This window comes from Ahaetulla prasina, chromosome 15 (assembly GCF_028640845.1).
Source record: "Ahaetulla prasina isolate Xishuangbanna chromosome 15, ASM2864084v1, whole genome shotgun sequence".
Classification (NCBI taxonomy): domain Eukaryota; kingdom Metazoa; phylum Chordata; class Lepidosauria; order Squamata; family Colubridae; genus Ahaetulla; species Ahaetulla prasina.
Genome location: NC_080553.1, coordinates 7,867,801 through 7,891,012, shown reverse-complemented (window position 1 = coordinate 7,891,012; position 23,212 = coordinate 7,867,801). Strand labels below are relative to the sequence as shown.

The window sequence follows — 23,212 nt, the reverse complement described above, 5'->3', positions numbered from 1 at the left end:
GGACAGAATTTCAGGAAATCCTGGCGGTGTAGCGTTGAGCGAAATTCCTTTATTTTGGCAAACCCAGGTGGGTCAAGTTCAGACTGCTAATTTAGACGCGTTTATCGTGGCACACGAATTCGCCAATTCAATTAGAGCTTTTGGATGGGGACACAGATTGCCGTTCCAATAAAGAAGATCTTTATTTTGCATTGTAGCTTAAAGACAAATCAAGGGAGAGACCAGAGGTAGCCCCAGATCCATGATTTAGGGTGGCTCAACATGGCAAAGGAAAAGGATGAAAAAATGTCTACAGGATTCACGTAAGTACAGCGGTGATTCGATTTTTACTTTTTGTTTATATCCTGCCTTATTATTTTTACAAATAACTCAAGGCGGTGAAAATATCCAAGACACCTTCCTCTTCCTCTTGCCCCATAACAACCACCCTGTGAGGTGGGCTACCCTGAGAGAGAGCCACTGGCCCAAAGTCACCCAGCCGGCTTTCATGCCTAAACCAGGACTAGAACTCACCATCTCCTGGTGATTGACCCAAAGTCACCCAGTCAGCTTGCATGCCTAAACCAGGACTAGAACTCACCGTCTCCTGGTGATTGGCCAAAACTCATCCAGTTAGCTTTCATGCCTAAATCAGGATTTGAATTTGTAGTCTCTTGCTGGTTCCTTCACCACTAGACAAACTGGCTCTCCAGGTTTGGTTAACAATTGTGGTAAAAAGCGTCATAAAAGTGGGTTCGGTGACATGATGGCTTGCTTTACAACTGCACTGACTTAACGATGGAAATCGAATTCGGGTTGTATGTCGAGGACTGCGCATCAATGGTGGTATTTAGCCAGTTCTATCCGGTTTGGGCGAACCAGTAGCGGCTGCGGTGGGAGGCTCCGCCCACCCGCCCAGACGTCACCACGTCCCATTTTGATGCTCTGCGCATGCACGGAAGGCCCTGCTCGTGCGCGGAGGTGGTGCATGCACTCTAGACAGCGTACTAAAAAGCAGAGACATCACCCTGCCAACCAAAGTGTGTATAGTCAAGGCGATGGTTTTCCCAGTTGCAATGGATGGCTGTGAAGGTTGGACCATAAGGAAGGCTGAGCGCCAAAGAATGGAGGCCTTTGAACTCTGGTGCTGGAGAAGACTCCTGCGAGTCCCTTGGACTGCAAGGCAATCCAATCGGTCAGTCCTAGAGGAGATCAACTCTGACTGCTCTTTAGAAGGCCAGATCCTGAAGAGGAAACTCAAATACTTTGGCCACCTAATGAGAAGGAAGGACTCCCTGGAGAAGAGCCGAATGCTGGGAAAGATGGAGGGCAAAAGAAGAAGAAGGGGACGACAGAGAACGAGGTGGCTGGATGGAGTCACTGAAACAGTCGGCATGAGCTTAAATGGACTCCAGAGGATGGTTGAGGACAGGAAGGCCTGGAGGAATGTTGTCCATGGAGTCGCGATGGGTTGGACACGACTTCGCAACTAACAACAACAAGTGCAGGTAAGCAAATACCACCCCTGCTATGCATCTTTTAAAACAACAACAACAGCACACAACAGTAGCAAAGGGAATCGATGCTTTTATATCTCTCGGTGTGCATATCAGCGTCTTCCCTTTCTCTGTGCGCAGCTCTTGCAAATGTAATAAGGAGCTGGAGGGTTGCTACAACGAAGTAAGTGATTCCTGGGCGACCTCTGGGAATCTCCCCCTCTGCTTCTCCTGTTGACGCGCGTTCGCATTGAATAGTAATGAATATATTATTCATTGCCACCCACCAGGGAGAGCATTGTGGCACTCCGCACATAGATCTGTAACAACAATATTGCCTGCGAAGAAATGGAAAGCAAGTGAGAGAGAGAAAGAGACAGAAGGAGAGAGGGAGGGAGACAAGGAAACTGTTTAACAAGATTGAGAAGCCTGATAGGAGCTCCTTCAGGGACAGGGGGGGAAAAAAAAACCCCGATGTGAGATACATTTCAAATAAGGAGAGAAATCTCTGCTCGCCACTTTGGGGAAGCGATGCATGAAACTCTATCGGTGGAAAGTTGGTTCTTTGTCTCGCTCGGTTTCAAGGGTCATCTTGGAAGGCCAGATTGGTATTTCGTGCAGCCCTCCAAGCTAGCCAGAGGTGGGTCGGGGTGAGTCCGTGAGGACGGATCAAACAGGTGGGTTGGAAAAGGTGAAGGTTTAGATTAGAGATTAACAGAGTTGGAAGGGACCTTCTAGGTCATCTAGTCCAACCCACCGCCCAAGCAGGAGACCCCACACCATTTCTGACAGATGGCAGTCTAATCTCTTCTCGAAAACCTCCAGGGATGAAGCTCCCACAACTTCCGAAGGCAACTTCTGTTCCACTGGTTGATTGCTCTCCCTGTCAGAAAATTCCTCCTTATTTCCAGGTTGAATCTCTCCTTGATCAGTTTCCATCCATTGTTCCTCGTCTAGCCTTCGGGTGTTTTGGGAAATAGGTTGACCCCTTCCTCTCTGTGGCAGATCCTCAAATATTGGAAGACTGCTATCCTGTCTCCCCTGGTCCTTCTCTTCACTAGACTAGCCAGGCCCAGTTCCTTCAACCCTTCTTCATATATTTTATCCTCCAGTCCCCTCATCATCCTGGTAAGGGTAAGAAACAGCTTTCACCTGTCTAGAAGTGAATGAGCAAAGCCCAATTCGCTTAACGACCATGTGGTTGATAGAATATTTGTAGCTCAGGATTGAAGAAGGAACATCCTTGGTGCTGTCTGAGCTTGGTGGTTTTCTTGCAGACGTTTCATGACCCAGCTAGGTAACAGCATCAGTGCTGGAAAGGAGGGAGGTTTTCAGGGAGGAGGAGGAGAAGGAGAAGGAGAAGGAGAAGAAGAGGAAGAGGAGGAGGAGGAGAGGAAAAAGAAGAAGAAGGACGAGGAGGAGGAGGAGGAGGAAGAGGAGAAGGAGGAGAAGAAGAAGAAGAAGGACGAGGAGGAGGAGGAGGAAGAGGAGAAGAAGAAGAAGAAGAAGAAGAAGAAGAAGAAGAAGAAGAAGAAGAAGAAGAAGAAGAAGAAGAAGAAGAAGGAGGAGGAGGAGGAGGAGGAGGAGGAGAAGAAGGAGGAGGAGAAGAAGGACGAGGAGGAGGAGGAGGAGAAGAAGGAGGAGGAGAAGAAGGACGAGGAGGAGGAGGAGAACTGTGAGTCCTTTGTACTCTCTGAGCTTCATGGTTTTCTTACAGACGCTTCATTACCAACTTAGGTAATATCATCAGTGCACTGATGACGTTACTTTGTATGGTAATCAAACGTCTGCAAAACCACCCACCGAATGCAGACAGCACCAAGGGCCCCGCAGATCATGTGATGCACTGATTCCTTTAACATCCATGGCAAAGAACGTGATAAAATCAAGTCTGATTCACTTAACAACCCCACTGCTTAGCAGTGGAAATTGTGGCCCTAAATCAAGGACTGCCTGAATTAAGGAAAGTGTGGCAAAGAAGAACAGCTGAGGCAGTGATTCCTAAGCTCATGTAGACTTTCACAATTATTCCAGCCTGAAAAATAAGTCAAAGCCAACTCAGGGTTTCTACCTGCTGGGTGCCACTTGTTGCTGAAAAATGCCAGACACCAATCTGTGGACATTTCCTTTGCATCTGTCGTGGGTTGTCAGAGGTCAGGATCTGACATCATCTTGTCAACCACTGCAAGCCATAAGTTAAAAGGCAGACAGAGATTTCAGAGGATAATTAGAACTGCAGAAAAAAACAATGGCTACGAACCTGCCTTCCATTGAGGACCTGTATACTGCACGAGTCAAAAAGAGGGCTGTGAAAATATTTACAGACCCCTCGCACCCTTTGGCAGCAGTGTGCAGCAGCTGCCAAAAAAGCCAACACAGTTGTAGGCTACATAAACAGAGAGATAGACTCAAGATCATGTGAAGGGTTAATACTGCTTTATAATGCCTTGGTAAGGCCACACTTGGAATATTTCATTCAGTTTTGGTCTCCATGATGTAAAAAAGATGCTGAGACTCTAGAAAGAGTGCAGAGAAGAGCAACAAAGATGATTAGGGGACTGGAGACTAAAACTTATGAAGAACGATTGCAGGAACTGGGTATGTCTAGTTTAATGAAAAGAAGGACTAGGGGAGACATGATAGCGATGTTCCAATATCTCAGGGCTGCCACAAAGAAGAGGGAGTCAAGCTATTCTCCAAAGCACCTGAAGGCAGGACGAAAAGCAATGGGTGGAAAGTAATCAAGGAGAGAAGCAACTTAGAACTAAGGATAAATTTCCTGACAGAACAATCAATAAGTGGAACAACTTGCCTGCAGAAGTTGTGAATGCTCCAACACTGAAATTTTTAAGAAAATGTTGGATAGCCATTTGTCTGAAGTGGTGTAGGGCTTCCTGCCTGGGCAGGGGGTTGGAGTAGAAGACCTCCAAGGTCCCTTCCAACTCTGTTATTATATTATATATTATAAATGGTTTCAACTCCTACCCTCAAAACAACGCTACAGAGCACTGCACACCAGAACAACTAGACATAAGGACAGTTTTTCCCCGAACGCCATCACTCTGCTAAACAACTAATTCCCACAACACTGTCAAATTAACTACTAAGACTGTATTACTATTCTTCTTCTCATCCTTACTAGTACCTATCTCTTCCCACTTATGGCTATATCCATGTTGCTTGTATCTTTACAACTTATATTGTACTATTGTTTCCTAGTATGATTTGAATTTTGCTTGCTTATTAGTAACTTATGACTATCATTAAGTGTTGTACCTTATGATTCTTGACGAATGTATCTTGTCTTTTTAGGTACACTGAGAGCTTATGCACCAAAGACAAATTCTTTGTGTGCCCAATCACGCTTGGCCAATAAAGAATTCTATTCTATTCAACCTATTCTAAAAGCAGGTGTTGATTGCACATTCCCGCTGTGGTGGGGATGCAAATAGTTCTTGAAAACTTCATGCGAAACATCTGGAATCTTTGCTTCAAGCTTTTCTTTCTTCAGGGGTTGAGCAGCTGGAAGCATAAACGGATGTCGTCGCAGGCATGAAACCATGTACTTGCTCTCAAAGCTGCAACTTACCTGGCTTCTCCTCCTCTTCCATTTACCCTCCAGACAAAACTGGCTCTTCATGGCCAACGAGGATATTTGGAAGATGAAGATATTGATGTTCTGCACCGATGTTTGTTGATAACAAAGGGCAAAAACTCTGGCATGGAATTGTGACAAAACTCAACATGCTGATGATATCTCGGCTGGGATGGGCCTCATGACTAAATCCTGTAAATATTTCTCAACTCTGTTCTTACCGTGTGACAATCTTCCTGTTATCTGAAGATCAGCAAGTAAGCCTCCATAAGCTCTTGCCAGAGAGGAAACTATTATTGTTTGTTTATTTTACGTACATTTAAGCCAGCATAATATAGCAGATGCTGGGCCAAAATTCTTCTCTGCTTATATGAGACGATTCCATCTTCAGTTCCAAATACATTTCTTGGATTTCCAGTGAAATTTAAATTATTCAAATTATTTGACCTTTATTGTCAAAGCACAAGACGTTGCTTGTTACAATGAGATTGGCTGAGCCTCCCTTTGTGCACCCGCCCCCCCAACATAAATACATATCAATAACTCACAGTAAAAGAAAATAAATCCCTACCCCAATAATTATACTAACAACACACAATCCTCTACACTATACATATATGTGCATAACATTGCATTATGATATATTGCACCAATATGAAAATGTTGCGCCGGGCCCTGTAAGTCTATCATGCTACATGCTTATGATGTTATGTAGGAGTCTGACATCCCATGGATAAAAGCTGACAGTTCCACAAATAAAAGAAGCATGGAGCAATTTCGCAGGTTGTAGAGATCACTCCCCTCTGGCTGCTGTGGGTAACCCTAGGAGACAGCCTTGAGAGAGATATGTCTGGAATGTGCTCCTGTCTTTGGCTGCTGTGTTGCTTTGTCGGTTTCCCATCCCCCTTGCCTATGGCAACTCAAGAGCAGACCAGGGATGCTTTGCGAGTTGACATTCCACTCTTTTCAGTTTTAAAGTTCTCCTCTACCACCTCCTCCTCCTCCTTCTTCTGACAGTTAGCTGCACAGATGTTGAGACTGGATTTGGCATCTTTATCCACCGATCTGGATAAACCCAGGATGTTGCAATCATTGTTAAGTTGCAGTTCACCCATCTTAAAAGTTCCCAAAGTTAAAAAACTCTACTCAATGGATGGCAAAAATCTATGTGTCTTTATTTGCAAGGAAGAAAAATATTGTAATCTTTGCATTAGCTAATCTGGAGATTAACTTTGTCTGCAGATTAGAAACAAGGAAATACAGCTGCGTGCAGTGTGTGTGTATATATATACACACACACACACATACTTCATGCAGCTGTATTTCTGTCTGTCTCTGTTTCTCTGTCTCTCTCTCTGTCTCTCTCTCTGTCTCTCTCTCTCTCTCTCTCTGTCTCTCTCTCTTTCTGGCTCTCTCTCTCTCACTCTGTGTGTCTCTGTTTCTTTTTCTTTCTCTCTGTCTCTCTCTCTGTCTGTCTCTGTTTCTCTCTGTTTCTATTTCTTTGTCTCTCTCTTTTTCTGTCTGTCTGCCTTTATATACACACACAGAGAGAGAGAGACAGACAGGGTGGGGGAAGAGATCAGGATTGTCTTTGAAAAAAACCTTGATGCAAAGTCCCATATTCCCTGGAAGCTTTTTGAAGTCAACATTTCTTAACGAGCCATAGCATAATTAACTCTGGGTGATATTTTTTCAGCCACACCGAATTATTCCAAGCAGCCAGGTTAAACATGCCTCAAATTGAAATCCTATCCCTTCTCATTACATAGATTTAATCAATAATATTAATTGGGAAAACAGGAGGATCTCTTTATTAATCTAGCTGGATAGGTATGCTTTGGAAATCCACGGCAACGAAGTGATTAAGCTTGGTTTATAGTTGGGTGTCTAGGATTTTATGCTCCGGCGTTCTGGTCTCACATCCCAAAATCTGGCTGCCTAAAAGCTGCTAATTCAGAAAGACGGGAAGTTGATCGTCTCTCCGGAGGAATTTTAGGAATTGAGGTGTGGCTTGGAAATGTGTTAATTCAGCCTGGTGAGGAGGATCACAGCGGAATTTTGAGATCACTGAAGGTGGCAGTGAAACTGCGAGGGGAATAAAAGGATTAACACTTTATTCCTAAGCAACATCTACATACCATTCAAAAGAGGCCATCAAAAGACTCAAAAGGAAACAGGCTAAAACACTTCCTAGAATAAACAGAGATTAACCACCAGGATTAATGCTAAACTAGCAATCGAGAAGCAAACAACCACCCCAATCAAGAAACTACCAACTCAGACAAACAGACGGTAAACAATAGCCTAACCAAGGAGAACACACCCACTGACTCTAGGATCTAATTTTAGAGCAAACCCCTCTCCCTTGTAAAACTGATGGTGTTACCTAGTTGGGTAATGAAACATCTGCAAGAAAACCACCAAGCTTAGAGAGCACCAACGACCCTACAGTCCTCCTCCTCCTCCTCCTTCCTCCTCCTCCTCCTCCTCCTTCTCCTCCTCCTGAAAACCTTCTAGCACTGATGATGTTATCTACTTGGGTAATGAAACGCCTGCAAGAAAATCACCAAGCTGACAGAGCACCAAGGACCTACAGTCCTCCTCCTCCCTCCTCCTCCTTCTCCCTCCTCCTCCTCCTCCTTCCTCCTTCTTCCTTCTCCTCCTTCTCCCTCCTCCTCCTTCCTCCTCCTCCTCCTCCTCCCTCCTTCCTCCTCCTCCTCCCTCCTCCTCCTTCTTCCTCCTCCTCCTTCCTCCTCCTCCTCCTCCTGAAAACCTTCTAGCACTGATGATGTTATCTACTTGGGTAATGAAACATCTGCAAGAAAATCACCAAGCTGACAGAGCACCAAGGACCCTGCAGTCCTCCTCCTTCCTCCTCCTCCTTCCTCCTCCTCCCTCCTCCTCCTTCTTCCTCCTCCTCCTCTCCGCAAACCCCACTCTCTTTTAGCACTGCTGATGTTACCGAACTGGGTCACGAAATGTCTGCAAGAAGACAACCAAACTCGGAGAGCCTCAAGGACCCCTCATTTCAACCCCGAGCTACAATTATTCTATTTCAAGGGAACTCAGCCACCATCCTGGATCAGACTTGGGGGAAGAAAAGGAAAGAAAAAAAAACCCCCTACAGGTGAATAATGTCACTGCCTTCCATGATTCTCTTTGTGCGTGCCTGTGTGTGTGTGTGTGTGTGTGTGTGTGGTGGGAAACACATTTTGCCCTGGTGTGATAAAAAACCGCTACCGTTGACTCAACTCTTGTAGGAAGTTATTATCCCAGCGTGATGATTCATCCTTGCCTCTGGTGATGCATTAGAAAGAGAAAGCTTCCCCCCCACCCAAGAAACATGAGAAAGACAAGAGCTCTGTAGCACATCCTGATGATTGACTCAAGGCGTTTTTCCCCCTCCCCCTCCTACATCCTTGGATAGTTTACTTCTGGCCTCTGATATGATACAGGTAAAAAGGTAAAGGTTCCCCTCGCAGATACGTGCTAGTCGTTGGGGACTCTAGGGGGCGGTTCTCATCTCCGTTTCAAAGTCGAAGAGCCAGCTTTGAAGACGTCTCCGTGGTCATGTGGCCGGCATGACTCAACGCCAAAGGCACACAGAACGCTGTTCCCTTCCCACCAAAGGTGGTCCCTATTTTTCTACTTGCATTTTTACCTGCTTTCGAAACTGCTAGGTTGGCAGAAGCTGGGACAAGTCACGGGAGCTCACCCCATTACACGGCAGCACTAGGGATTCGAACCGCTGAACTGCCGACCTTTTGATCAACAAGCTCAACGTCCTAGCCCCTGAGCCACGGCGTCCCTTTCTGATATGATAAGGACGGGCAAATACTTCAGTTCCTCCAAAGACGTGTCTCTTTTGTAGATTGCAATCAAGGCCAGCTGGAGTCACAGTGTCTTACTGCTTCTTTCTTGGATTCAGTACTCAACTTATAAAAAAGCTTATAAAATATTTGCTAGACCAATTCTTGAATACAGCTCGCCTCACCCATACCACATTTCAGACATCAATACAATTGAATGTGTCCAGAAATATTTTACAAGAAGAGTTCTCCACTCCTCTGAATACAACAAAATACCTTATGCCACCAGGCTTGAAATCTTGGGTTTAGAAAACTTAGAACTCTGCTGCCTTCGACAGGACCTGTGTTTAACACACAGAATCATCTATTGCAATGTCCTTCCTGTCAAAGACTACTTCAGCTTCAATCACAACAATACAAGAGCAAACAATAGATTTAAACTTAATGTTAACTGCTTCAATCTTGATTGCAAAAAATATGACTTCTGTAATGGTTGTTAATGGTTGGAACACACTACCTGACTCTGTGGTCTCTTCTCAAAATCCCCAAAGCTTTAACCAAAAACTGTCTACCATTGACCTCACCCCATTCCTAAATGGTCCGTAAGGGGTGTGCATAAGAGCACAAATGTGCCTACCGTTCCTGTCCTATTGTTTCCTTTCGTTATATCCAATTAATATAGTTATTGCATACTTATGCTTATATATATGCTTATATATTATATAGTTACTTTCATGCTTATGCTTATATATACTGTTGTGACAAATAAATAAAAATAAATAAACTTCATTTGGTAGAAGCAGAGGCCGCACTGCAGCATCTTTAGCGAGGGAAGCTGTGGGAAGATCTGGCTGACCTCCTGCCCTCCTCCCATTTTCATTCCTATTTCCCTATCCCAAAGGTGCTTTTTCAAGAGGCAACTGAACTTTCCGTTTGTTTGTTTTTTTATTGGAAGACGTTTCGCTTCTCATCCAAGAAGCTTCTGGTTAAAGAATTCCACTGTCCAGCTGTCTGCAAGAATATAAATCCTTCCATTCTTCCACCATCCAGTCAGAGCTACAGAAGCTTCTTGGATGAGAAGCAAAACGGGTTTTTTTAATTTTATTTATTTATTTATTTATTTTGTCGCACAGTATGTATATAAGCATAAGCATGAAATAACTAAACAATATATAAGCATATATATGAGCATGAGTATGTAATAACTATATTAATTTGATATAATGAAAGGAAACAATAGGACAGGAACGGTAGGCACGCTGGTGCTCTTATGCACATCCCTTATAGACCTCTTAGGAATGGGGTGAGGTCAATGGTAGACAGTTTTTGGTTGAAGCTTTGGGGATTTTGGGAAGAGACCACAGAGTCAGGTAGTGTGTTCCAGGCATTAACAACTCTGTTATTGAAGTCATATTTTCTGCAATCAAGATTGGAGCGGTTCACATTAAGTTTAAATCTACTGTGTGCTCGTGTATTGTTGCAATTGAAGCTGAAGTAGTCTTCGACAGGAAGGACATTATAATAGATGATTCTATGAGTTAAACTCAGGTCATGTCGAAGGCGGCATAGTTCTAAATTTTCTAAACCCTGGATTTCAAGTCTGGTGGCATAAGGTATTTTGTTGTATTCAGAGGAGTGGAGAACTCTTCTTGTAAAATATTTCTGGACAAGTTCAATGAAAAATCCAGAAAGTCCAGGTGCCTCTTGAAAAAAAAGCACCTTTGGGACAACCATGACCTGGATGACTGAGAATCTTGTTGTTGTGAAGTTGTATCCGTCCCATTGTGACCCTTTGGACAACATTCCTCCACCATCCTCGGGAGATCATTTAAACTCACACCAACTACTTCAGTGACTCCATCCAGCCACCTCATTCTCTGCCATCCCTTTCTTCTTTTGCCCTCAATCGTTCCAAGCATTAGGTCTTCTCCAGTGAGTCCTTCCTTCTCATTAGGTGGACAAAGTATCTGAGTTTCTTCTTCAGGATCTGGCCTTCTAAAGAGCAGTCAGGGTTGATCTCCTCTAGGAGTGACTGGTTGGATTGCCTTGCAGTCCAAAGGACACGCAGGAGTCTGCTTCAGCAGACCATCTCCATAGACATTTGTATTTATACTTTATATATATATATATTCAACATGCCTCTCAAACTCTGCAATTTGGAATTTGCATTGATCTGAGGTTTGAGCCTCAGGATTTGAGCAATATGGAGCATTGTTAAGATCCAGACTGAAGTTTGGCGTAGAGGGATGGGTCAGGTCAAAAGCTGAGTGAAGACAAGAGCCAGATTAAAACGCAAAATTAAATGGGGAAGCCAAATTTGCTTAATTGTGGTCCTAAGTCGAGGACTACCTATACTTAATGGAACAACAAACTTGAAAGGAACCCTGGAGGTCTTCTAGTCCAACCACCAGCTCAAGGAGAAAACCCTATACCATTTCAGAACAGGTGGCTGTCCAGTCTTTTTTTTAAAAAAAAAAACACCAATGTTGGAGCACCCACAACTTCTGGTGGCAAGCTGTTCCACTGGTTAATTGTCCTCACCGTTAGGAAATTTCTCCTTCGTTCTAGGTACAGGGAGTCCTTGCCATATGACTGCAATTGAACTCAAAATGTCTGTTGCTATGTGAGTCATTTGTTAAGTGAGTTTAGCCCCAGCTTTTCTTGCCACAATTGTTAAGTGAATCCTGGCAGTTACTAATTTAGTAACACGGTTGTTAAGCGAATCTGGCTTCCCCATTTACCTGTCAGAAGGTCGTAAAAGGGGATCCTATGACCCCGGGGACACTGCAACCATCATAATTATGAACCAGTTGCCAACCCTCTGAATGTTGGTCATGTGGCCATGCAGCGGTTGTTAAGTGTGAATAACAGCCGTAAGTCACGTATTACAGCACCATTGTAACTTCGAAAGGTCTGTTCTGTCTCCTTCCCCACTTCGGAGCAATGAGCTGGCCTTTAGCCAGTGGATTCACGACTCTTATCAGTCCTAGCAGTGAAATCGCAGCTGCCTGCCAAAGTTCAAACAAATGACTCACGGAGTAAGACTTTCAGCTCTCTTTGAAACGGTTCAGTTAATTTTTGCTTCCCGTGGAATGAGAGCAGTCCCAAAGCTCCTTATATATCCTGTGGGGTGGGGCTCCTGCCCCACCCTTCCCTTTGATGACGCCGCCTCTCTAATCTTCTGAAGCGCGGGTCAGTCCAAGCTTGATTATTATTATTATCAGCTGGATCTGAAGGCGTAGCCGGGGGAAGGGAGGAATCAGGGGATGACGGCCTCATTACGTCCTCTGACTGGTCTGGTTCTGGCTCCTGGAGCCAGGCCAAAGGAATCGGTGCTCCCAAAGTAAGCCTTACCGGCCCTTCCCCCTCACTTTCGGAGTCACTTTCGGGCATGGGGCCAGGTTCGGGGGCTGGAGTCACAACAAGGTCACTAAACAAACTGTTGTAAGTCAAGGACTACCTATAATTGAGAGTAGGTTTTTTTCTCTTTGTAGTATTTGGAATGTTTGGGTTGTGTCCTCTTCTCCCAACACACACACACACACACACACACACACACACACACACACTTTCTTTTGCTCAGATTTGTTGCCGTTTGTCGGTCATACCAACAAGGTTGAAATCTTGGGCTTAAAACGAACGTTTCTCGATGTCAGCCTTTATCTAGAGTTTACTTGAAAATCTTTCAGGCCTAAAGAGGAAGATTAAAAGCTTTTGTGATGCTCAGTCTTACAGAAGAGGTTTAATCCCTTTTCGAACTCGGCATACAGACAGGAGGTTGAACCACCACCCTCGTGGTGCAACAGTCTGGAACTGAACACATTCAAAACTGTAGAAATGGTGGTGGATTTTAGAAGAAAACTTCCTATACTACCACCTCTTACAATACTAGACAACACAGTATCAACAGCAGAGACCTTGAAATTTCTACGTTCTACCATATCTCAAGACTTAAAATGGACACCTAACATCAAAAACGTCATCAGAAAAGCACAACAAAGAATGTTCTTTCTGTGCCAACTCAGAAAGCTCAAACTGCCTAAGGAGCTGCTGATCCAGTTCTACAGAGGAATTATAGAGTCTGTCATCTGCACCTCTATAACTGTCTGGTTCGGTTCTGCAACCCAACAAGAAAGACAGACTTCAGAGGATAATTAGAACTGCAGAAAAAACAATGGCTACCAACCTGCCTTCCATTGAGGACCTGTATACTGCATGAGTCAAAAAGAGGGCCATGAAAATATTTACAGATCCCTCACATCCTGGACATAAACGGTTTAACTCCTACCCTCAAAATAACGCTATAGAGCACTGCACACCAGAACAACTAGACACAAAGACAGTTTTCCCCCGAACGCCATCACTCTGCTAAACAACTAATTCCCACAACACTGTCAAATTAACTACTAAGACTGTATTACTGTTCTTCTTCTCATCCTTACTAGTATCTATCTCTTCCCACTTATGACTATAACCATGTTGCTTGTTTATTTATAATTTTTTTATTTGTTTCCTATTTGATAACTTATTAGTAACCTTGACTATCACTAAGTGTTGTATCTTTTTCTTCTTGATGAATGTATTTTATTCTCCTTACGTACCCTGAGAGCGTTTGCACCAAAGACAAATTCCTTGTGTGCCCAATCACACTTGGCCAATAAGGAATTCTATTCTATTCTATTCTATTCTATTCTATTCTATTCTATTCTATTCTATTCTATTCTATTCTATTCTATTCTATTCTATTCTATTCCATTCCATTCCATTCCATTCCGTTCCATTCTGTTCCATTCTGTTCTATTCTGTTCTATTCTATTTTATTCTCTGCTATAGGCACTTGCCTGCCTAGCCGAAGCCAAACCTCGACATGTCCTTATTGTTAAATTCGGAATGTTTTACATAGTGACAGATGGCTTTTCTCCTTACCTGTGACATCCGGAATGAAATGCATATGATCCAATATCCTATACCTCAAACGGCTTGGCTGTTAAGAAACATTTCCATATGATTCCACAGCAGCAATCAATTCAGACTCATTGACTTGTGTGTGTGTGTGTGTGTGTGTGTGTGTGTGTGTGTGTGTGTGTGTGGTTTTTACTAGCATAACTCCCGGCCAGGTTTGGGGAAACTGAGATAGGTTGCAATCTGCCACGATAACTCGGAAAAGATTAAAGGCAGACTAAAAATACATCCATCAGCTTTTCGTGGATGCTTTCCAGGCGAATTGAAGAGAGAGCTGTCACTACAATGCAAAAAGCAATTCAGATGAAAGGTACACAGGCACAGAAACACACACAGACACATGTTGTGAGAGTCCTTGGTGATCTCTCCGCTTGGCACTAAAGGACCCTGCAGTTGAACTGAAAGGATGGCTGAGACTCTAGAGAGAGTGCAGAGAAGAGCACCCAAGAGGATTAGGGGATTGGAGGCTAAAACATACAACGAACGGTGGCAGGAACTGGGCATGTCTAGTCTAGTTAAAAGGACTAGGGGTGACACGATAGCAGTGTTGTGATATCTCAGGGGCTGCCACAAAGAAGAAGGGGTCATCCCAATCTCCAAAGCACCTGAAGGCAGGACAAGAAGCAATGGGTGGAAAGTAATCAGGGAGAGAAGCCACCTGGAACTAACTTGATGCCCTCTGAGCTTGGTTGTTTTCTTGCAGACATTTCATGACCCAGATTAAGTAACATCATCAGTGCTAGAAGAGAGTGGAATTTGCAGGGAGGAGGAGGAGGAGGAGGAGGAGGAGGAGGAGGAGGAGGAGGAGGAGGAGGAGGACTGTGGGCTCCTTGGTGCTGTCTGAGCTTGGTTGTTTCCTTGCAGACATTTCATGACCCAGATTAAGTAACATCATCAGTGCTAGAAGAGAGTGGAATTTGCAGGGGGGGAGGAGGAGGAGGAGGAGGAGGAGGAGGGGGAGAAGAAGAAGAAGAAGAAGAAGAAGAAGAAGAAGAAGAAGAAGAAGAAGAAGAAGAAGAAGAAGAAGAAGAAGAAGAAGAAGAAGAAGAAGAAGAAGAAGAAGAACGAGGAGGAGGAGAAGAAGAAGGAGGAGGAGAAGAAGAAAGGAGGAGGAGGAGGAGGAGGACGACGACTGTGAGCTCCTTGAAGCCCTCTGAGCTTGGTTGTTTCCTTGCAGACATTTCATGACCCAGATTAAGTAACATCATCAGTGCTAGAAGAGAATGGAATTTGCAAGGAGGAGGAGGAGGAGAAGGAGAAGGAGAAGAAGGACTGCGGGTTCCGGTGCTCTCTGAGCTTGGTTGTTTTCCTGCAGACGTTTCATGACCCTAACTAAGTAACATCATCAGTTCTAGTAAGGAATGCAGTTTGCTGTCAGTTTATATTCTGGTGACTTACCTGTCTTTGTGAGTGGGTGGGGGGTCTTAGAGATTCTTTGGTTGGGCTGTTTACTGATGGCTCTTTGGCAGTTTCCTGATTGGGGGATTGCTTACTTGATTGTTGGTCTTGGAGTTAAATTCTGCTGATCTGGGTGCTGATTACTAACGGAGAGGTGCTGAAATGTTTTTGTTCTCTTTTGGGCTGGATGATTGTCTCTTTTGAATAGTCTATAGATGTTGTTCATGTCCATGTATGTATTGGCGGCTGATTTGTCAAGAGTGGCAGCCACGCTTCTAGAAATTCCCTGGTGTTTTTGGATGGTCACATTTTCCCAGTTGAAAATCTGGTTAAACCTGTCTATATGTTGTGAAATTTGAAAAATCTCCTCAGTCCTTGTTACTCAGAATAATTGCTATCCAGATGGCCTGGTTAATTCTCATTCCTGCTGCATCTTGCAAAGTGCAATAGTTCACTCCCACCACTTGATTTGAGGGATCAAGATACCGAAACCTTGCTAGAATAAAAATGGCCACAGAGTGAAGATAAATTATAGGATTTCCTGCTGGAGCAGAGAGTTGGACTAGAAGACATCCAAGGCAGTGGTGAAATGCTACCGGTTCGCACTGGTTCAGGCGAACCGGTAGTGATAAAAACTACTGGTTCGGGCGAACCAGTAGTAAAAAAAAAAAGCTACCGGTTCCTCCAAACCAAGCAGGAAGTCCTGCTTTCTAGTGAATCTAAATTGCACAGCACAGCTGATCTCCACCTCGCTGCTCTACTTACCTTCCCAAGCCTCCTTTTGGTGCACACTGCGCATGGACATGCCCGCAGTGCGCATTTGGCGTGCAGCGCGCGTGTACAGCCAGCAAACCGGTGGCAAACCCGTTCAGATTTCACCACTGCTCCAAGGACCCCTTCAACTCTGTTATTCCGTGTCATAGAATGTGGGGATGACCTTAGAGGGAAGAGAGATGCTACTTAACGGAACAATGAGATAAGGGTGTGGGGAGCCCACAGCTGCCTAACCTCCCTCCCCCTGGCTTAGGACCGGGGTATTTGCGAGACTGTCTTCTGCTACCGATTGCCTCCCAACGACCTGTGCACTCCCACAGAGCGGGCTTCCTCAGGCTGCCGTCGACCAAACAATGTAGGTTGGCGGCTCCCAGGGAGAGGGCCTTCTCTGTGGCGGCACCAGCCCTATGGAACGAGTTACCTCCGGGGTTACGCCAACTACCCAACCTCCGGGCCTTCAAGCGTGAACTAAAGACTTTATTATTTCACTGGGCGGGATTAGCCTAAGAATGTATTTTAGCAAAATTTTAATGGGTTTTTAATTGTTCTTCGGCCATTTTAGTGATTCGGCCACTAAATATTTGTTTTTAAATTGTTTTTAAATAGTGTTTATTTATTATATTTATATCATAGTGTTATGTGTATTTTAATATTGGCTGTACACCGCCCTGAGTCCTTCGGGAGATGGTGCGGTATATAAATGTAATTATAAATAAATAAAATAAATAAACAGGCAGAGAAAGAAACTCAGGAAGGAGCCTCCCTAACTTGCCAGACAGTAAAAAGTGACTGTGGGAGATTTGTACTTTCAGACTTGCAAGGTGTTCTGTCCCCCTTCGCCTCCGTCCGAGTGATGGCTTAATTAGCTGGCACTATCAGATCTGGCAGCAAAATAGCAAGCATCTGCCAAGTGTCTCTGTTATCTCTCTTGACACCGATGAGTCACCCAGGAACAAACTTCAGCTCTTAGTTAATCAGTTGATTTGCCTGCTTCGAAGATGCACAGCAGCTCTGGCTGCTTTTATATCCTGTGGAGAGTGGCTCCATGACTCAGCACTTCCTAGGCCTGCCCCACCCATGCTTCTGTTGTTCCTGCCTCTCCTGCCTACGAAACCTAGGGTCCAGCCAGGCCTGATTGCCATCAGCTGGGTCTGAAGACATGGCCTGGGAGGGGGGAAGAGTCAGGGGATGGAGGCCTCGTTATCTCTTCCACCTGGCCTGCTTCTGGCTCCTAGAGCTGAGCCAGGGAAGCCGGTGCTCCCGAGGTAAGTCCTGATGGCCCTTCCCCCTCACTGTCCAAGTCACTTTCTGGCAGGGGGCCTGGCTCGGGGGGCGCAGACACAACACAAGGGTTCTGTTAAGGTAGCCTTACAATCAAGTAAATTTAGCTTATCTAGTCATGTTTTCTGTCTGATTTACCCGGATAGACTGATGCTTTCTCTGTTGAATCTGCAGATGCTGTGACTTTGGTTTAAAAAAGAGAACATTTAAAGCAATTAGCACAGTTGTCAAAATGGCTTGCTCTTCCTATATTCTGTGCTGATTTTCCCGCCCCTAACCCACCGCCTGCCCCATTTAGACAGAAGTCTATTTGTATCCAGTTTGCTGACAGACCTTCCCAATTATTTAGGAAATGACATTTTATGGATCTTCTCTTTGGCGGCTCCACCCGTTTTCCAGTGTGTCATCTGCTGTGGGGCCGGCCGTGGGAAAGATTTTTAAAATCCATTCCTTTGTTGTGATCTTTTTTTTTAAGGCCGTCATTTTTTTTTTGGTGATACACAGGACTGTTCTGAACAATATGTTTGCCTTTTGTGGCTCTTGCGATATTTTCGCTAGCTACATTTATTTTCCTTCTCCTGGAGAAAGTGCTCAAATGGATAATAAGCTTCTTTCTCTCTCCCCCCCCCCACCCATGGCCCTCCTCATCTTGGAAAACCAAGATAATAACCTATTCCTGCTGATTAAACTGACAGGGGTGTCAGTTATGAAAGACCTGGTTCATCAGATAACAGCTAGACAGATGTTTCAAGGATTTCCTGTATAAATAATTCAATAGATGGATTAGTATAAATCCATAATAAGTACATAGCTGGGTGAGCTGCAGATATGGAGAAGGAAGGAAGGAAGAAAGGAAGGAAGGAAGGAAGGAGAAAGATGGGAGGGAGGAGAAGAGGGAAGGACGGAAGGAGAAAGGTGGGCTGGAGGAAGGCGGAAGGAAGGAAAGAAGGAAAGAAGGAAGGAGTAAGTGATGGGAGGGAGGGAGGAGAAAGATGGGAGGAGGAGACGGAAGGAAGGAAGGAAGCGTGGGAGGAAGGAAGGAGAAAGATGGGAGGGAGGGAGGGACGAGAAAGATGGGAAAGAGGAGGAGAGGGAAGGAAGGAAGGAGGAAGAAATGGGAGGGGAGGGAGGATGGGAGAAAGAAGAAAGATGGGAGGGAGGAGGGAGGGAGGAGAAAGATGGGAGGAGGAGACGGAAGGAAGGAGGAAGAGATGGGAGGGAGGAAGGAAGGAGAAAGATGGGAGGGAGGAGAAAGATGGGAAGGAGGAGGAGATGGAAGGAAGGAAGGAAGGAGAAAGAGATGGGTGGGAGGAGGGAGGGAGGGAGGAAGGATGGGAAGGAGGAGGAGGGAAAGATGGGCGGGAGGAAGGAAGGAAGAAAAGAAGGAAGGAGTAAGAGAGGAGGAAGGGAGGAAGGAAGGAAAGAAGGAAGGAGTAAGAGATGGGAGGGAGGGAGGAGAAAGATGTGAGGAGGAAACAGAAGGAAGGGAGGAAGGAAGGAAGGAAGGAAGGGACAAAAACATCTCATTTTTGCAATTAGATTTGTTCATTTCAGCTATCTTCCAAGGATATTTTTTTTAAAAAAAAACTGCACACAGATTTGATTGTATTATTCTTGGTGCCTCACAGGCTTGTGAAAGGACTTTTCAAGCCCACCCCTCCAATCCCCATGTCGAGGTGAAATCAAAATGCTTTGCTCCATCATTGCAATTTCTCCTGGTTCAAACTTGGACCAGCAAGTGAAATGACTGGGAGGAACTCTTTGGTTTCCTTCTCCCACTTCCTCCCGGGGCACCTAGTCCTACATAAAACTTTGCACGTGTCAAGGGAACACGAAACAGACGTGGAGCGATGTCTCCTTCCATTCCATCCCTTTTGTAACATTAGTGCTGGGATCTAAAGGCTGATCTGAAGTTATTTTTAACTCGCTTGCCCTCCAAATGTGCCTCTTGGCACTTTTGGGATAGCCGCCTGCTTTTCAATTTCGATGATGTGCGGCAGGGAAGTTGCAAAACAACAACAGTTGCAGCAGCACGAAAGGTAGATTTCCAAAAAGAACGAAAGAAAGAAAAAAACAACAGCAACAATCAACCACCACCGCAACTAAATGGCTTTGTTTAATTTTTAATTTGTTCTGGATCACATAAAAGTATATTTAATCTTCTCTCCGGGAAGAGAAAAGCTTGTTCTTCTGATGAGGAGAAGAGGAGAGAAGAGATGGGAGGAAGGGGTGATGGAAGGGTTTTTAATTAAGTTTTAAAAGAAGACTGTCACCGAGGGAGCAATTACTAAATTTTATTCTTTCTCAAGTGGCATGTATTGTCAAGGAAATATAGCACACCCATTTTCAGAGCCTGTCTCTTGGGGAACCCCAGGAATTTAAATGGAGAAAGGAAAAAAAAACACCACACGACACGATTCGCATCTGTTTCCATGGAACTCCCTGAAGGATCCAGGGTTTGTTTGTGTGTAAAATGAACTTGTAATGATTTGCTCTTCTTTTTCAATAGCAGCGATGCCCCAACGTCAGCTGTTTGATTGACAGGCTAGAAAACACCCTTCAAAAAATGATGGATGCGAAGCTGGAGAAACTGCACCGGCAGAGTCAAAAGGAGACTTAATTTGATTGAATTGACCAGGTCTTGGACCAGGTTATCTGAAGGACCAAATCCTGTACTTTGGTCCAGTAATTCCGTACCATCTAGAGCAGGGGTCTCCAACCTTGTCAACTTTAAGACTTGTGGACTTCAACTCCCAGAATTCCTCAGCCAGCTTTGCAGAGGGATTGTGAAGTGTTAATACCACTTTATAAGTCCTTGGTAAGGCCAAACGTGGAATACTGCATCCAGTTTTGGTCGCCACGATGTAAAAAGATGTTGAGGCTCTAGAAAGAGTGCAGAGAAGAGCAACAAAGATGATTAGGAGACTGGAGGATGAAACATGTGAAGAATGGTTGCAGAAACTGGGTATGTCTAGTTTAATAAAAAGGACTAGGGGAGACATGATAGCAGTTCTTCCAATATCTTTGGGGCTGCCTCAAAGAAGAGGGAGTCAAACTATTCTCCAAAGCACCTGAGGGTAGAACAAGAAGCAATGGGTGGAAACTAATCAAGGAGAGATGCAATTTAGAACTAAGGAGAAATTTCCTGACAGAACAATTAATCAGTGGAACGACTTGCCTGCAGAAGTTGTGAATGCTCCAACACTGGAATTTTTTAAGAAAATGTTGGATAACCATTTGTCTGAAATGGTGTAGGGTTTCCTGCCTGGGCAGGGGGTTGGACTAGAAGACCTCCAAGGTCCCTTCCAACTTTGTTATTATTATTATCATGATTTGATTGCTTATTTGTACCCTATGACTATCATTAAGTGTTGTTCCTTAGATTCTTGATGAATGTATCTTTTATGTAGACTGAGAGTATGCACCAAAGACAAATTTCTTGTGTGTCCAATCACACTTGGCCAATAAAGAATTCTATTCTATTCTATTCTATTCTATTCTATTCTATTCTATTCTATTCTATTCTATTCTATTCTATTCAACTGGTGCGAGATAAACCTCAACATAATTCAAGTAGAATTGGACTTAAACCGTTTGCAGGAACGTAAAGGCCCCCCAGCTGATTCTTCTCTAGATTCTGCCTCTCCTCCTCCTACATCTGTGACCTTTACAGGTAGTCCTAGACTTACAACTATTCATTTCATGGTCGCTCAGAGTTACAACAGCCCTGAAAAAAGGGACTTGTGGACAGTTTTAATACTTACAACTTTTGCAGCATCCCCCCCCCCGCAGTCATGTGATTAAAATCCAGACATTTGACAACTTGGCATGTATTTATGGCAGTTGGAGCGGTGCGGTGGCCTAGAGGCGGAGCTCTCGCCTCACAATCAGGAGGCTGTGAGTTCGATCCTAGGTAGAGGCAAATATTTCTCTCTCTGGGCCCGTTGAGAATATATCTGCTGAACAAAACTCCGCATTGGCAACAGGAAGGGCATCCAGTCAGTAAAACACTCTGCTAGCTCCATTCAGTTGCTCAGACTCCACCCCGCAAGGGATTATGGGTTCATTAAAAGATGATGATGGTGATGTATTTATGGCAGTTGGACGGTTCTGGGGTCATGTGATCACCATCTGCTACCTTCCCAGCTGTTTTCCGACAAGCAAAGTCAATAAGAGAAACCAGATTCACTCAACAGATGTGTGATTCACGTAACATTTGCTTAATAACGGTGGCAAAAAAGGATGTAAAATTAGGCGCCACTCACTTAACAACTGTCTTGCTTAGCAACGGAAACGTCGAGCTCCATTGTGGTCGTAAGTCAAGGATGACCTCTTCCTGGTCTTCAAGATCCATAATGTCAACCTTTGGAGGCAACGTTTCATTGACTGACCTTTCTCAGGACGTGCAAGAACCCAGAAAGTCCTTGGCTAGCGGTGATTATTTATTTTCGCCTGATAGTTTTAATTTAATGTGAGTGGTAAACTTGAGCTGGGGAGTCTGGCAGCTGATCCATAACTCATTTTCATTCGCTTGGTGGTGATGTCACAGACAGCCTCCCCGTGGTATAAGCTTGATCATTAAACCAACATGTAACATCTGGTTATTGTTCGTTTAGTTTATTAGCAATTGGTGGAGAGGGAAAGGCCAGCCCATTAATGGCCAAAGCCCAGAGGTATATATTTGGTCCTGTCTCACCCTTAAACGGCTCCCATTTATGTTCGAATATGAGCATATGACACCCATAGATAATTAGGTTGCAAATGGCTCGGTGAAGTAATTGCACGGTTTCCCTTCCCTACCCAAAGCTTGAAAGTAATTTCAGGTTTTTATAATTACAGAGCAAGTGGACTGTAATAATTTCCAAATGTTCAAGGCTGGCTCTTTTTTTTTTTTTTGAAAGAAGCAGCCAACAGCAGCAACCAACAGCACCGCACACATCCACTCTTGTCTCTTGCACAAGAAGGACTTGTGGTCATCGGTTATGATGGGCTTCGGTACATGACATTATGTTATCGGTGTTTGAGTTGAGAAGGTTTAACAAGAATTTCTCCTCGCTGTTAGGAAAACAGATTCATGGAATGACTCACGTAGCAAGACTTTCAGCTCTTTTTGAAACGGATCAGCTAAACTTTGCTTCCCGTGGATTGAGAGCAGTCCCAAAGCTCCTTATATATCCTGTGGGGTGGGGCTCCTGCCCCACCCTTCCTTTTGATGACGCCGCCTCTCTAATCTTCTGAAAAGCGGGTCAAGCCAAGCTTGATTATTATTATCAGCTGGGTTTGAAGGCGTAGCCTGGGGAAGGGAGGAATCAGGGAATGACGGCCTCATTACGGCCTCCGACTGGCCTGGTTCTGGCTCCTGGAGCCGGGCCAAAGGAATTGGTGCTTCTGAGGTAAGCCTTACCAGCCCTTCCCTCTCACTCTCGGAGTCACTTTCGGGCATGGGGCCAGGGCCTCTGTGGCTCAGACTGGTAAGACAGTCTGTTATTAACACAGCTGCCTGCAATTACTGCAGGTTCTAGTCCCACCAGGCCCAAGGTTGACTGAGCCTTCCATCCTTTATAAGGCAGGTAAAATGAGGACCCAGATTGTTGGGGGCTGGAAGAGACCTAGGAGGTCTTCTAGTCCAACCCCTTGCTGAAGCAGGAGACCCATCCTGGACAAATGGATGTCCAATCTCTTCTTGAAAACCTCCAGTGATGGAGCAGCCACAACTTCTGGAGGCTCCACTGATCAATCGCTTTCCCTGTCAGAAAATTCCTCCTTAGTTCTAGGTTGCAGCTCTCCTTGATGAGTTTCGATCTGTTGCTTCTTGTCCTGCCTTCAGATGCTTTGGGGAATAGAGGGGGAATCCCCTTTTCTCTGTGAGAACCCCTCAAATATTAGAAGACTGCTATCATGTCACCTCAAAACCTAGA

At 44.6% G+C, this 23,212-nt stretch overlaps 1 long non-coding RNA gene across 1 annotated transcript; it reads left to right on the top strand.

Annotated features, from left to right (window-relative positions):
- On the top strand, positions 1–20,700 carry LOC131185738 (uncharacterized). Its single transcript, XR_009152217.1, has 3 exons — positions 1–67; positions 198–302; positions 19,807–20,700. It is a non-coding gene; the product is annotated as an uncharacterized LOC131185738 (long non-coding RNA).
- Positions 20,701–23,212: the final 2,512 nt, after the last annotated feature.